The sequence below is a fragment of the Dendrobates tinctorius genome, unplaced genomic scaffold (assembly GCF_039654945.1).
Source record: "Dendrobates tinctorius isolate UK_male_01 unplaced genomic scaffold, ASM3965494v1 ptg000089l, whole genome shotgun sequence".
Lineage (NCBI taxonomy): Eukaryota > Metazoa > Chordata > Amphibia > Anura > Dendrobatidae > Dendrobates > Dendrobates tinctorius.
Genome location: NW_027361757.1, coordinates 17,058,374 through 17,071,184, shown reverse-complemented (window position 1 = coordinate 17,071,184; position 12,811 = coordinate 17,058,374). Strand labels below are relative to the sequence as shown.

The following is a 12,811-nucleotide window of genomic DNA, read 5'->3' as shown; positions in this document are numbered from 1 at the left end:
GCCAATGTCATTGCCTGTGTGGTCATAGGAGCTTGTTCACCGTAACAGACAGAACACTAAAAATGGCAGGAAGCGGTTTAATGAAAAAGGTTTGGAAAAAAAAATAATTTTTTTTTGCTATCATAGACTGCTGTGTGTAACTTTTTTAATAGTTTGATTGAACCATTAAGTGTAAATTATGCTCATGTAATCTAAATGCGCAATAAACCGCTATAAACGTGCTTGTAAGAAGTGAGACGAAGAGAACTTGTTCCCTGATCGCAGGAGTCAAAACGGGACCTCGTAGAATGCGACCCTCGAGATGGTGCAGACTTTTTGTTTAGGGGGGAGTAGGAAAAAAACAAAACAAAAAACACACACACCCGCAACCTGGTTGTTCCCTCAGTGACAGCTGTGCAGGCAAATGAAAGCTACAGCCGCCAAAGTGAGGAGCCTGCTGAAAATCCTCCTGGCTTTCTAGATGTTGCAATTATGATGGTAGGGAATATGCTGCATTAAGGGATTTGACTAAAAAAGTATCAGAACCAATATTTGTCGTCTTATGACAATGCTGCATAATTATTTTATAAATATTCATCACTTTAATGAGCACGAGGAGGATGGGGGAGCATATGCTATATTCACCTGTCCTCGTTCCACTGCCGCGTGACGCTCCGTCCTCCGCGTCTATTGGGCTGTGACATTCAGGTCAGAGGGCGCGATGACGTAGTCAGTGCGCGCCGTGCCCTCTGCTGCCTGAACAGTCACTGACAGAGGACCTGGAAGACAGAGTGGTGCGCGGCGGTGGAACGGGAACAGGTGAATATAGCAGGTGCCGGGGGCCCTGAGCCAGCAGTGACACCAGCACCTGTCCCCCATAGCGCGCCCGTGTCCCCATCTGCTAAGGATACTGGCACCTCGCCCCCCAGCGCTGAGTATGTCTTTTTTTTATTCGCAGCAGCAGCATATGGGGCCTATTCTATGAAGCATCTTATGGGTCCATAACCTTTATGGAGCAGCATATGGAGCATATTCTATGGAGCATCTTATGGGGCCATAACCTTTATAGAGCAGCGCCGAGTAGGTTGTTTTTTGGGTTTTTTTTATTCGCAGCAGCAGCATATGGGGCCTATTCTATGAAGCATCTTATGGGGCCATAACCTTTATGGAACAGCATATGGGGCCTATTCTATGAAGCATCTTATGGGGCCATAACCTTTATGGAACAGCATATGGGGCCTATTCTATGGAGCATCTTATAGGGCCATCATGAACTGTATGGATCATTATATAGGGCTCCTGATTCAATATGGATATTCAAAAACATTTAATCTACTGATGTCTCAATTTTACCTTTATTGGTATCTATTTTTATTTTTGAAATTTTCCAGTAGCTGCTGCATTGCCCACCCTAGGCTTATACTCGAGCCAATAAGTTTTCCCAGTTATTTGTGGCAAAATTAGGGGCCTCGGCTTATACTCGAGTATATAAGGTAAAAGTGGCATTGCTGTAATTTTACTGACCCAAAGAATAAAAATGCCTTATAAATTTTGCCACACGCAGAACAGAGAGAAGAAAAAATAAAAAATTCCTGAATTACTGGGTTTTGTTCACTCAAAAATCGGAATAGAAAGTGATAAAAAAAAGTCATGGGCCCGAAAATGGTACCAATAAAAAAAAACATCAGCTCGTCCTGCAAAAAAACAAGCCCGCACATGACTCTGTAGTCCGAAATATGGAAAAATTATAGCTCTCAAAATCTACTACTCATTGCAAAAAAAAAAAAAAAAAAAAAATTAAAGTGTGTGACAGAAGCTAAACATAAAAAAAATATAAATCTGGTATCACTGTAATCACACCGACCTGACGAATACAGGTACCTAATCACTTATACTGCACAAGGAACGGTGTAAAAAAATAAATAAAACCAATTCTTCACCTGCTGTGGATTTGTTCATTCTTCCTCCCATAGATCGCAGTAAGGCTTGGCACACATTTATCCTGCGCTCTACGCGGAGCGCTTGCATCGGGGTTTCCATGTAAATCTCTGAAATATGTCATTCAGACAGAACCACCGGGGGAAGATGGAGGCACTGTGAATGCCATAGGGCCAGTGATCTGGCGGTGTCACTTTTTCGGCATGCAGAAAAACGCAGCCCACCAGTTTTGTGCACTTTTAAAAGTTAGGACGACGCTGAACAGAGGACAGACGGAGTCCAGAGTAACTCTGCTGCCTCATTATAGTGAATGGATCCCTCAGGGGTTTCATCTGTCACGTAGCTTGGAGATTTAGATGGAAACCCTAAAGTATGTGCTCCGCGTAGAGCGCTGGATAAATATGATCACAAACGTTATGAAAAATGTTCCCAATAAAATCACAAAAAAGTCCCCACTCAGGTCTGTCATCTGTTGACAGAAATATAGGGGGCTTCCACGCTACTGGTAGCACAAAGGCTCTGGAGAAGCCAAAAGAAATTCAGCCAATTCTGTGCTCCCAAATCCAAATGCCACCCTTGCCTCTGAGCACCAGTGTGCACAAACCATCTTTAGCATTCACATTTGGCAGGGGTATAATTACCAAAATGGGGTCACTTGGGGGGGGGGGGATTCTGCTCTCTAGCACTTAGGGGGCTCTGTATACGGAGTCCACAAACTATTCTAGGAAAATCTGCGCTCCAGGAGGCAAATAGCGCTCCATTCCTACAGAGACTCTCCTTATGGCTAAGCAGTACTGTATAGCCACATATGGTGTATTTCTATTTTCAGCAGAAATCGTGAGACGTATTTTGGTGTCAAATTTACCCATTTCGTGTGAAAATGTTAAATCTGGGGCTAAAAAAATTTTGTGGTAAAAATTTAATTATTTTTTCTTCACTACCCAATGTTATAAAATTCTGGGACACACCCTTGGTATCAATATGATCATTGCACCCCTAGTTTAATTCATTGAGAGGTGTTTATAAAATGGGGTCACTTATGGGGCATTCTACTGTTCTGGTACCTCAGGGGCTCTCCCAGTGGGTCATGGCACCCTCAAACCAGAATAGTAAAACCTGAACCATAATATGGCGCTCCTTCCCTTTTGAGCTTTGATCTGTGCCTCAAAAGTAGTTTTCACCCACACATGGGGTATTGGCACACTCAGGAGAAATTGCACAACAAATTCTGCGGTCCCTTGAGAAAACAAAAACTTTGGGGCTAAAAGAAAAATTTTGCGGGGAAATTTTTTTTTTTTTTAGTTTCTTAGCTCTGTTATAAACTTCTGTAAAGCACCTGGTGGTTCAAGATGCTCACCATACAACTAGACAAGTTCCTTGAGGGGTTTAGAAAATGGTATCACTTGTGGAGAGGTTTCCACTGTTTAAGCACATCAGGGGCCCTCTAAAAGTGACATGGTATCCGCTCTCGATTCCAGGCAATTTTGTGTTCAAAACGTCAAACCTTTCTCTCCTTCCGGTTCCTGTCATGAGCCCAAACAGTGGTCTTCCTCCATACATGGGTTATCAGCGATCTCAGGAGAAATTGCACAACAAGTTTTGTGGTCCATTTTCTCCTGCTACCATTGTTTAAATAAAAAATGGTGCTAAAAGATGATTTCTGAAGAAAAATGTGATTTTTAATTTTCATGGCTCTACGTTATAAACTTCTGTGAAGCACCTGGCGGTTCAAGGTGCTTACCATGAATCTAAACACATTCCTTTGGGGGTCTAGTTTCCACTGTTTAGGTACATCAGGGACTCTCCAAATGTGACATGGTGTCCAATTTCAATTCCAGCCAATTTTGAAATTTTCTAATTTTTTGCCAAATTCACATTTTTTTTCACAAATAGACAAGAAATTTAAAAAATTTTTTTACCACTATCCTAAAGTACAATATGTCACGAAACATGGATTTTTGTGAGTACTCGCCGTAAAATCCTTTTCTCCGAGACGCTCATTGGGGGACACAGATACTGTGGGTGTATGCTTCTGCCGCTAGGAGGCTGACACTAAGTGAAAAAAAGAGGTTAGCTCCTCCTCCGCAGTATACACCCTCGCCCCTATTGTGGGCGGAAATCAGTTTGGTGCCAAAGCAGTAGGACGACAAAAAATCAGCCTTAATACAGGTACAACATGTGCAAAGGAAAACACCACCCTTATATCAAATAAGTAAACACATTCATTTAAACAAGAGCCAACTGGCTCTCAGGGTGGGTGTTGTGTCCCCCAATGAGCGTCTCGGAGAAAAGGATTTTACGGTGAGTACTCACAAAAATCCATGTTACTCTGTCGCCTTATTGGGGGACACAGAACCGTGGGTGTTATGCTGCTGTCCACTAGGAGGCGACACTATGCATAATCTGAAAAAGATTAACTTTGGCTCCTCCTCTGCAGTATACACCCCTGGACGGCGTCAGCCTTCTCCAGTTTTTGCTTAGTGTCGCAAGGAGGCACACCTTTTTTCTTTTTTTCCTTTCGTCGGAACAGATGAAGAAAAGTGGGTCTCGTTGCCCAGTTGAAGTGGAGATGGCGGTTCCCCATGTCGCTCCTTCCCCAGTCTCTTGGGTACTGGTCCGAAGTTGAGACCCCCCCTCCTTCAGGGTATGGGTTGAGGTTGAGGCAAGGATGAAGACCCCCTGACGGTGACAGACGCACCCTCCCTAATCCCCCGCAGGGGGCATTAGGTTGAGAAGCCGCAGGTAGGGTCGGAGTACAGACAGCATCTGCACCAGGGACCCCAGACCAGCTGTGGGATCCTGCTGGGGCCGGGGGAGGGACCCCAGACCAGCTGTGGGATCCTGCTGGGGCCGGGGGAGGGTGCAGGCAGACGTGACACAGCAGAGACAGGGCTTTCTGCGCCCCTGCCTCTGCAGCAGCAGTGGCTCCATGGCGCTCCAGGGACCCCCCCACACAGGAACCGCTAGCCCTGCTGCCCCCACCGCTAGCCAGTTGCCCATTCCGGGGGATTCCGGTGCAAATCCGACCCCCTCCCGGACTACCGCGCTGCTCTGGAGCCCTCCTGGGCATCAGGCCTCTAATTTAGACCGCGGCTTCGGCCTAGCCGAAGCCGCCGCCTTTTCCCCGCCCCCGGCCCGCCCCCCCGGATGACGAAAATGACACTGCAGTGTCATAGAAGGGGCGGATCGAGGCAGGAAGGGCGCGCTTTTACATGGCCCAGCGCGCCCTTTTCCAGCTCTCCGCCCCCTTCCCTCTCCACCTCAGAATCCGGTGGCCATCTTGCTGCACCTGGAGGAAGGCAGCACAGAGTCTCCGGGGGGCACAGGACGTGGGGCTTATCAGCGCTGGACCTAAGGGGAGCATCGGTGGGGTAAGATCACAGCTGGGTCCTTGGTACTCAGCTGTGAATTCCTATACCATATAGCGCTCTCCTACTCCTTTTTCCTCTGCGTAGATACCCCTGTAGGGCCTCTATTAATCAGCCTAGGTACTATGTCGGGCTCAAAGAAAAGAACCAGGCAAGACTGCTTTTACGTAGTCTGCACAGCCTGCAAGGTCACTCTCCCCAGCGGCAGCACGTATCCGCACTGCCGGGACTGTACCCAAAAAACCGGAGCAGAACCCCAAGAAGTCCCTACCAACGCTTCTGCAACCGCTACTGCGCCGGAATGGGCAACTCAGATGTCGCAGTCTATGACACAGTCTATAGATAACCTGACCACCACATTACTGCAGGCTCTGCAGGGTCATGTCTCGGCTATGAACGTTACCCAGCAAAGGGACGTCCGGTCTCATGATCAGGGCGCTTCCGACAGTTCGAGGCGTAAGCGGACCCACAGGTCGCGTTCAGCTGCGTCCTCACATAGCAATAGGTCTTCCCCCTCCAGGGAAAGACACAGTGGCCTCAGGTCACCGAGGCCGTCCCCTGATAGAGAAGGACAATGCGGATCTCCACAACTATCCCAGACCACGGGAAACCTCCGCTCTAGTTCGCCCGCTAGGGAGCTCCTTAGCGATGCGCAGGACTCAGAGGGCATATGTGACTCCAATTCAGATAACGAAACAGAGAACGCTTTGCTCCCTTGTCCCCCTAGCAATACTGCGATAGTTGAGGATATCGTCTCTTCCATCCTTCGGGTGCTGGACATTTCAGATCCAACCCCGGAAGCACCAGAACACAAGATTTCCTTTGAAAGTGTTCAGAAACCATCGAAGGTCTTCCCTAATCACCCGGAATTTCAAAAAATCCTTTCAAAGCATTTTTCGCAGCCTGAGAAAAAATTCGCCAATCGCAAGTATTTGGAAGCAAAATACCCCTTTCCACAGAAAGACACCAAGGACTGGAAAGATCCGCCTGAAGTGGACCCTCCAGTCTCTAGGCTGGCAGCACAAACGCTTCTCTCGCTGCCGGACAGTTCAACCCTCAAGGACACGGCAGACAGACAAGTCGAACGCATGGCTCGTTCAATCTTTGAAGCGGCAGGTGCCTCTTTGGCTCCCGCATTTGCTTCAGTTTGGGCAGCCAAGGCCATCATGGCTTGGGCTGCACTATTGCAAAAGGGCCTTCAAGCTTCAAATCCTCAGCTGGCGGACCAGGCGGTGCAAATTGCAGTGGTGGCAGATTACTTGGTCCTTGCAGCGTTGGACTCTGCAAGAGGAATAGCGGGAATAGCATCAAACGCCATTACAATCCGGCGTATTCTCTGGCTAAGAGAATGGAAAGCGGATGCGGCCTCAAAAAAGTCCCTAACAAATCTCCCGTACTTCAGTGGCCGTCTTTTCGGTGAAAAACTGGATACAATGATATCCAATGCTACCGGGGGCAAAAGTACTTCCCTCCCTCAACTAAGACCAAAACGCACATTTAAAAGGCGTAATCAATCTCGTTTCCAATCCTTTCGGAATTCTTCGGGCTGGTCCGTCTCACGCCCAGCACAAAACCGTAATCGTTCTCCCCGCAGGGACAACACACGTGCGGCACAGAGGCCGGACAGGAACTGGCAATCAAAGGCAAGCCAGGCAAAACCTAAAGGAGGAAAACCTCAGACTTTTCCCTCGTCCTGACTCATGCCCTCTGGAAGACACCCCACTTGTAGGCGGACGACTGCTACTCTTTCAGCAGGTCTGGCTGCCTATTACACAAGACAAGTAGGTCAAGGAAATAGTGTCTTCAGGATACAAAATCGAGTTTACTACCAGCCCACCGCACAGGTTTTTTCCCTCTGTCCCTACAAAATCCCCGCTCAAAGCTCAGGCCTTCCGTCAAACGGTTTCTTTCCCTCCTGCGAGCAGGAGTCATAGTGCCAGTCCCAGCAGAAGAGCGCTTCCGAGGGTTCTATTCCAACCTGTTCGTGGTGCCCAAGAAGGGAGGCAGCGTCCGACCCATACTAGACCTCAAGCAACTCAACAAGTATGTTCGAGTTCGTCACTTCCGCATGGAATCCCTCCGGTCAATCGTTGCGTCTATGGAAAAAGGAGAATATCTTGCCTCCATAGACATACAGGACGCATACCTGCATATACCGACTGCTCCCGCCCATCAGAGGTTTCTCAGATTCGCAATCAACCAAGACCATTACCAGTTTGTGGCCCTCCCGTTCGGTCTGGCCACGGCCCCCAGAACATTTACAAAGGTCATGGCAGCTACCATGGATGTTCTGCACTCCAGAGGCATAGTAGTCGTTCCATACCTGGACGACCTTCTCATCAAGGCCCCCACCCTCAAGGACTGCGAGGTCAACGTCTCGATCACGTTCGACACTCTGACGCGCCTGGGATGGTTAGTCAATTTACAGAAGTCCTCGACTACCCCGAGTCAGTCTCTGACCTTCCTGGGGATGCTATTCGACACCTCCAAGGGTCTGGTGATCCTCCCCAGGGACAAGGCACTGGCTCTCCGTCTGGGAGTTCACACACTCCTCCGCAAGTCCCCCAGATCTCTCCGGTATGCCATGAGAGTACTTGGCAGGATGGCAGCAGCAATGGAGGCGGTACCATTTGCCCAGTTTCACCTCAGACCCCTTCAACTGGCCATCCTCAAGTCCTGGGACAGGAATCCGTTCTCCCTCGACAGGGAGTTCCGGTTATCAGCAAACACCAGGAGGTCCCTGCACTGGTGGCTCAAGCTAACCTCGCTTGCAAGGGGAAAATCCTTTCTCTCCGGTCAATGGAAGGTTTTGACCACCGACGCAAGCCTTATGGGTTGGGGCGCGGTGCACCTACATCACAGAGCGCAAGGCAGGTGGTCACCAAGGGAATCGACCATGCCCATCAACATCCTGGAAATTCGGGCCATCTTCCTGGCGTTGCAAGCCTTCCATCACTTGCTGGCAGACTCAGAGTACAGTCGGACAATGCGACGGCAGTGGCATACGTGAACCATCAAGGCGGCACCCGCAGCATCCAGGCGATGACCGAAGTAACGCGTATCCTACAATGGGCGGAGGATGCAAGGTCAGTACTCTCCGCGGTCCACATTCCGGATGTGGACAACTGGGAAGCCGACTATCTCAGCCGACAAGGAATGGACTCGGGGGAATGGTCTCTCCATCCCGAAGTCTTCGGTCAGATCTGTCATCGTTGGGGGACCCCGGACGTGGATCTGATGGCATCCCATCTCAATGCCAAGGTTCCCAATTTCATGGCCAGGACGCGCGATTCGCGATCGCTCGGAGCAGATGCCCTGGTTCAGGACTGGACCCAGTTCCAGCTTCTGTACATTTTTCCACCCCTCCCCCTGATCTCCAGAGTCCTGAGGAAGATCAAACAAGAGGGTGTTCCCACCATTCTGATCGCTCCAGACTGGCCCAGGCGTACATGGTATGCCGACGTCGTGCAACTCACAGCAGACGCTCCCTGGCGTCTCCCCACACGTCCCGACCTCCTGTCACAAGGCCCGTTCTTCCACTAGAACTCAGGGGCTCTCAATTTGACGGCGTGGCCATTGAGACCTGGGTTTTGACCCAAGCAGGTTTTTTTTCACCGGACGTTGTTAAAACCATGATCAGGGCTCGAAAGCCAACTTCAGCCAGGATTTACTATCGTACCTGGAAGGTTTTCTTCACATGGTGCGACTCTCGTGGGCAGATTCCACTTCCCTATTCTCTTCCATAGGTCCTCGGGTTCCTTCAGTCAGGCCTGGACGCCGGGCTATCCCCGGGCTCGCTGAAGAGCCAGGTGTCAGAGCTTTCAGTGCTCTTTCAGAGGCGTATTGCTAACAAGCCGCAAGTGAAGACTTTTCTCCAAGGGGTTTCCCGATTGGTTCCCCCCTACAAACGTCCGATGGAGACGTGGGACCTCAACCTGGTCTTGACAGCACTACAGTCACCTCCTTTTGAACCCCTTAGGGTGGTCTCACTCCGCTTTCTATCACAGAAAGTGGTTTTCCTGGTGGCAATCACCTCGCTACGCAGGGTGTCTGAACTTTCAGCTCTTTCCTGCAGACAACCCTTCCTGGTTTTTCATCAGGACAAGGTGGTTCTCCGTACAGTACCATCCTTCCTTCCGAAGGTCGTGTCCAGCTTCCACCTCAATGAGGAAATATCACTACCGTCTCTTTGCCCGGCTCCCGTTCATAGGGTAGAGAAGGCTCTGCATACGCTTAACCTTGTCAGGGCATTGCGTATTTACGTGTCTAGGACTGCTCCCTTCCGGAAGTCTCATTCACTTTTCCTTCTTCCAGAAGGCGTTCGCAAGGGCCTACCGGCTTCCAAAGCCACCCTTGCTAGGTGGATCAAGTCCACCATTCAAGAGGCTTACCGCCTCAACAATTCTCCCCTTCCGGCCGGTATCACGGCACACTCTACGCAGGCGGTAGGGGCCTCTTGGGCCATTCGGCATCAAGCCTCAGCACATCAAGTGTGTAAGGCAGCCACCTGGACTAGCCTGCACACATTTACAAAACACTACAGAGTGCATACCCAGTCCTCAGCGGATGCGAGCCTGGGTAGACGGGTCCTGCAGGCGGCAGTACCCCAAGTCTAGGGGACTGTCAGCACAATATTCATCCACTGCTTCCCCTCCCAGGGACTGCTTTAGGACGTCCCACGGTTCTGTGTCCCCCAATAAGGCGACAGAGTAAAGGAGATTTTTGTGTACTCACCGTAAAATCTCTTTCTCTTAGCCTTTAATTGGGGGACACAGCTCCCACCCTGTAGCCCTTGCGGGCCGTTGTTACGGTTGGGTTCTCATATTGTTGTTTGAGCCTGTTTATAGTAGCCTTTTTTTACAGGCATGGTTATGTTTCTGGTATATTCCTCCTAATGCTTTTGCACAAAACTGGAGAAGGCTGACGCCATCCAGGGGTGTATACTGCAGAGGAGGAGCCAAAGTTAATCTTTTTCAGATTATGCATAGTGTCGCCTCCTAGTGGACAGCAGCATAACACCCACGGTCCTGTGTCCCCCAATTAAAGGCTAAGAGAAAGAGATTTTACGGTGAGTACACAAAAATCTCCTTTTCTCCGTCTCATTGGGGGACACAGATACTGTGGGACGTCCTAAAGCAGTCCCTGGGTGGGAGATTGACTCACCGATCCAAGCTACATGCACCTCCTGTTTAAAGGTGCGACACCGTTGCTTGGAGACTCCTTCTACCCAGGCTTGCATCCGCCGAGGCCTGAGTATGGATATTATGTTTGGCAAATGTGTGCAGGCTGGACCAGGTTGCTGCCTTGCAAACCTGTTCTGTCGAAGCCTGGTGCCGAAGCGCCCAAGAGGCGCCCACCGACCGGGTAGAGTGCGCTCTGATCCCTGCCGGAATCGGCGTGCCTCTAATGCAGTAGGACTCCTGAATAGTCAAACGAATCCATCTGGCTATGGTCGTCTTTGCGGCAGCGAGTCCCTTCCTTCGTTCTTCAGGGAGCACGAACAGCGTGTGCCATCCGTGACACGTACCTCCGGAGGGCTCTTACCAGGTCTAACGTGTGAAGAGCCTTCTTCCACACGGTGCACCGGTGCTGGACAAAATGAAGGCAAAGCAACATCTTCATTGATGTGACAAAGAGGACACGACCTTCGGCAGAAAAAGAGGGGCTGGTCTGAGGACCACCTTATACCTATGGAAAGTGAGGAACAGAGCTCGGCAGGATAGAGCCGCCAGCTCTGAAACCCGCCTGATGGAAGTGATGGCCACTAGGGGAACAACTTTCCAGGAAAGGTACCTCAAAGCGATATCCTGAAGCGGTTCCAATGGATCTTCCTGCAGAACACTTAGGACCATGTTAGGAACACAGGCGTTCATCGGCGCCATATAGGGAGGTATCAAGTGGGACACTCCCCGGATGAATAAGTTTTCACCTGCAAATTGGTAGCAACCCTGCACTGGAACAGGACGGATAAGGCCGACATTTGTCTGCTGCGGAAACCTGTGGCAAAGCCCAAGTCTAATGCTCTACCGACTGAGCTATCCGGGCTCTCTGAGCCCGACTGGAGAAAAACCAAGATGTTGGAGATCGAGAATCTTAGCGGAGAAACACCGCGGCCTCGACATCAAGCAAAGAACACCTTCCAGGTGTGGTGGTAAATTCATGCTGAAGCAGGCCTCCGGGCGCTAATCGTTGTAGCGACCACCTTGCTCCTGAACCCTGCCTGGGTTAGAATCCAAGATTCAACGGCCCTGCCGTCAAACACAGGGTCCCTGCATTCGGGTGGCAAATTAGCCCTTGAGACGGTAGATCTGGGCGCCCTAGCAGGAGCCCAGGAACATCGGCGAGCAGCTGCCTTAGATCTGCGTACCACGCTCGACGGGGCCAGTGTGGGGCCAGCAGAATCGCCGGCCCCACTTCCGTCTTGATCCCTTTGCTGACTCTCGTGGCAGTGGGGAAAATAGATATGGGAGGCGATACTGGTTCCATGGTAGAACCAACGCGTCCACCGCGAATTCCTGCGGGTCCCTGGCCCGAGCGACATATGTGGGCACCTTGGCATTCACTCTGGAAACCATCAGGTCCACATCCGGAGCTCCCCACAGTTGACAAATCTGTTGAAAAACTTCGGGATATAGAGACCACTCTCCGGATGCAAGACCCTGCCGGCTGAGGAAGTCTGCCGCCCAATTTTCCACGCCCGGGATGTGGACAGCCGAAATCACCGAGTGATTTGCTTCGGCCCACTGAAGAATGTGCTCCACCTCGCGCATGTTTGTTCTGCTGCGGGTGCCCCCCTGACAAATTATGTAAACCACCGCCGTGGCGATGTCCGATGTAATCCGGACGGGGCGGCCTGCTAGAAAGTGATGAAACTTCTGCAGAGCCAGCCGAATTGCTCGTATCCCCAATAAGTTGATCGGGAGGCGTACCTCCTGTGGCGACCACCGTTTCTGGGCTGTGTGGTGGCGAAACACCGCTCCCCAACCGAGGAGACTGACGTTGATTGTCATTATCAGCCCATGACATGGGGGGAAAGGTTTCCCCTAGGCCAGAGAAGAGAACTGGTTATCCACCATCCGAACGACTGCCTGACTTGAGAGGACAGTTTGCACCGCCGATCGAGTTTGAAAGGATTCTTGTTCCAGGCTGACACGAGGCGTGCTGCAGGGGGTGAAGGATGGAACTGGATGAAAGGTATCGCTTCGATTGCTGCCACCATTTTCCCTAGGATCCTTATCGCGGATCGGATGGTATGAGGGACTGGTTGGCGTAGTGTCCGGACTCCCTGCCGGAGACTAGCGCCCTTTCCTGAGGGAGAATTATCAACCTTCAGCAAGCGTCGAAGATCATTCTTAGGAAGGAGATCCTCTGAGCTGGCACAAGGGATGATTTCTTTGCATTGACCAACCATCTAAGCAAGAGTATCTAGCGTGATGTTGACACCTTCCTCACATGCCCGTATTGACGGGCCCTTGACCAAGAGGTCGTCCAGATAAGGCAAGATGACTATGCCTCGAGAATGTAGT

General features: G+C 50.6%; 1 protein-coding gene and 1 long non-coding RNA gene across 9 annotated transcripts in view; both read right to left on the bottom strand.

The window, feature by feature from the left end:
* LOC141098241 (serine/threonine-protein phosphatase 2B catalytic subunit beta isoform) overlaps positions 1–12,811 on the bottom strand; it is a 119,491-nt gene that overhangs the window by 4,811 nt on the left and 101,869 nt on the right. The window lies entirely within an intron of this gene.
* On the bottom strand, positions 1,090–7,967 carry LOC141098242 (uncharacterized). The gene is made up of 2 exons (XR_012234185.1): positions 1,196–7,967; positions 1,090–1,140 (listed from the first exon to the last, which is right to left on the bottom strand). It is a non-coding gene; the product is annotated as an uncharacterized lncRNA (long non-coding RNA).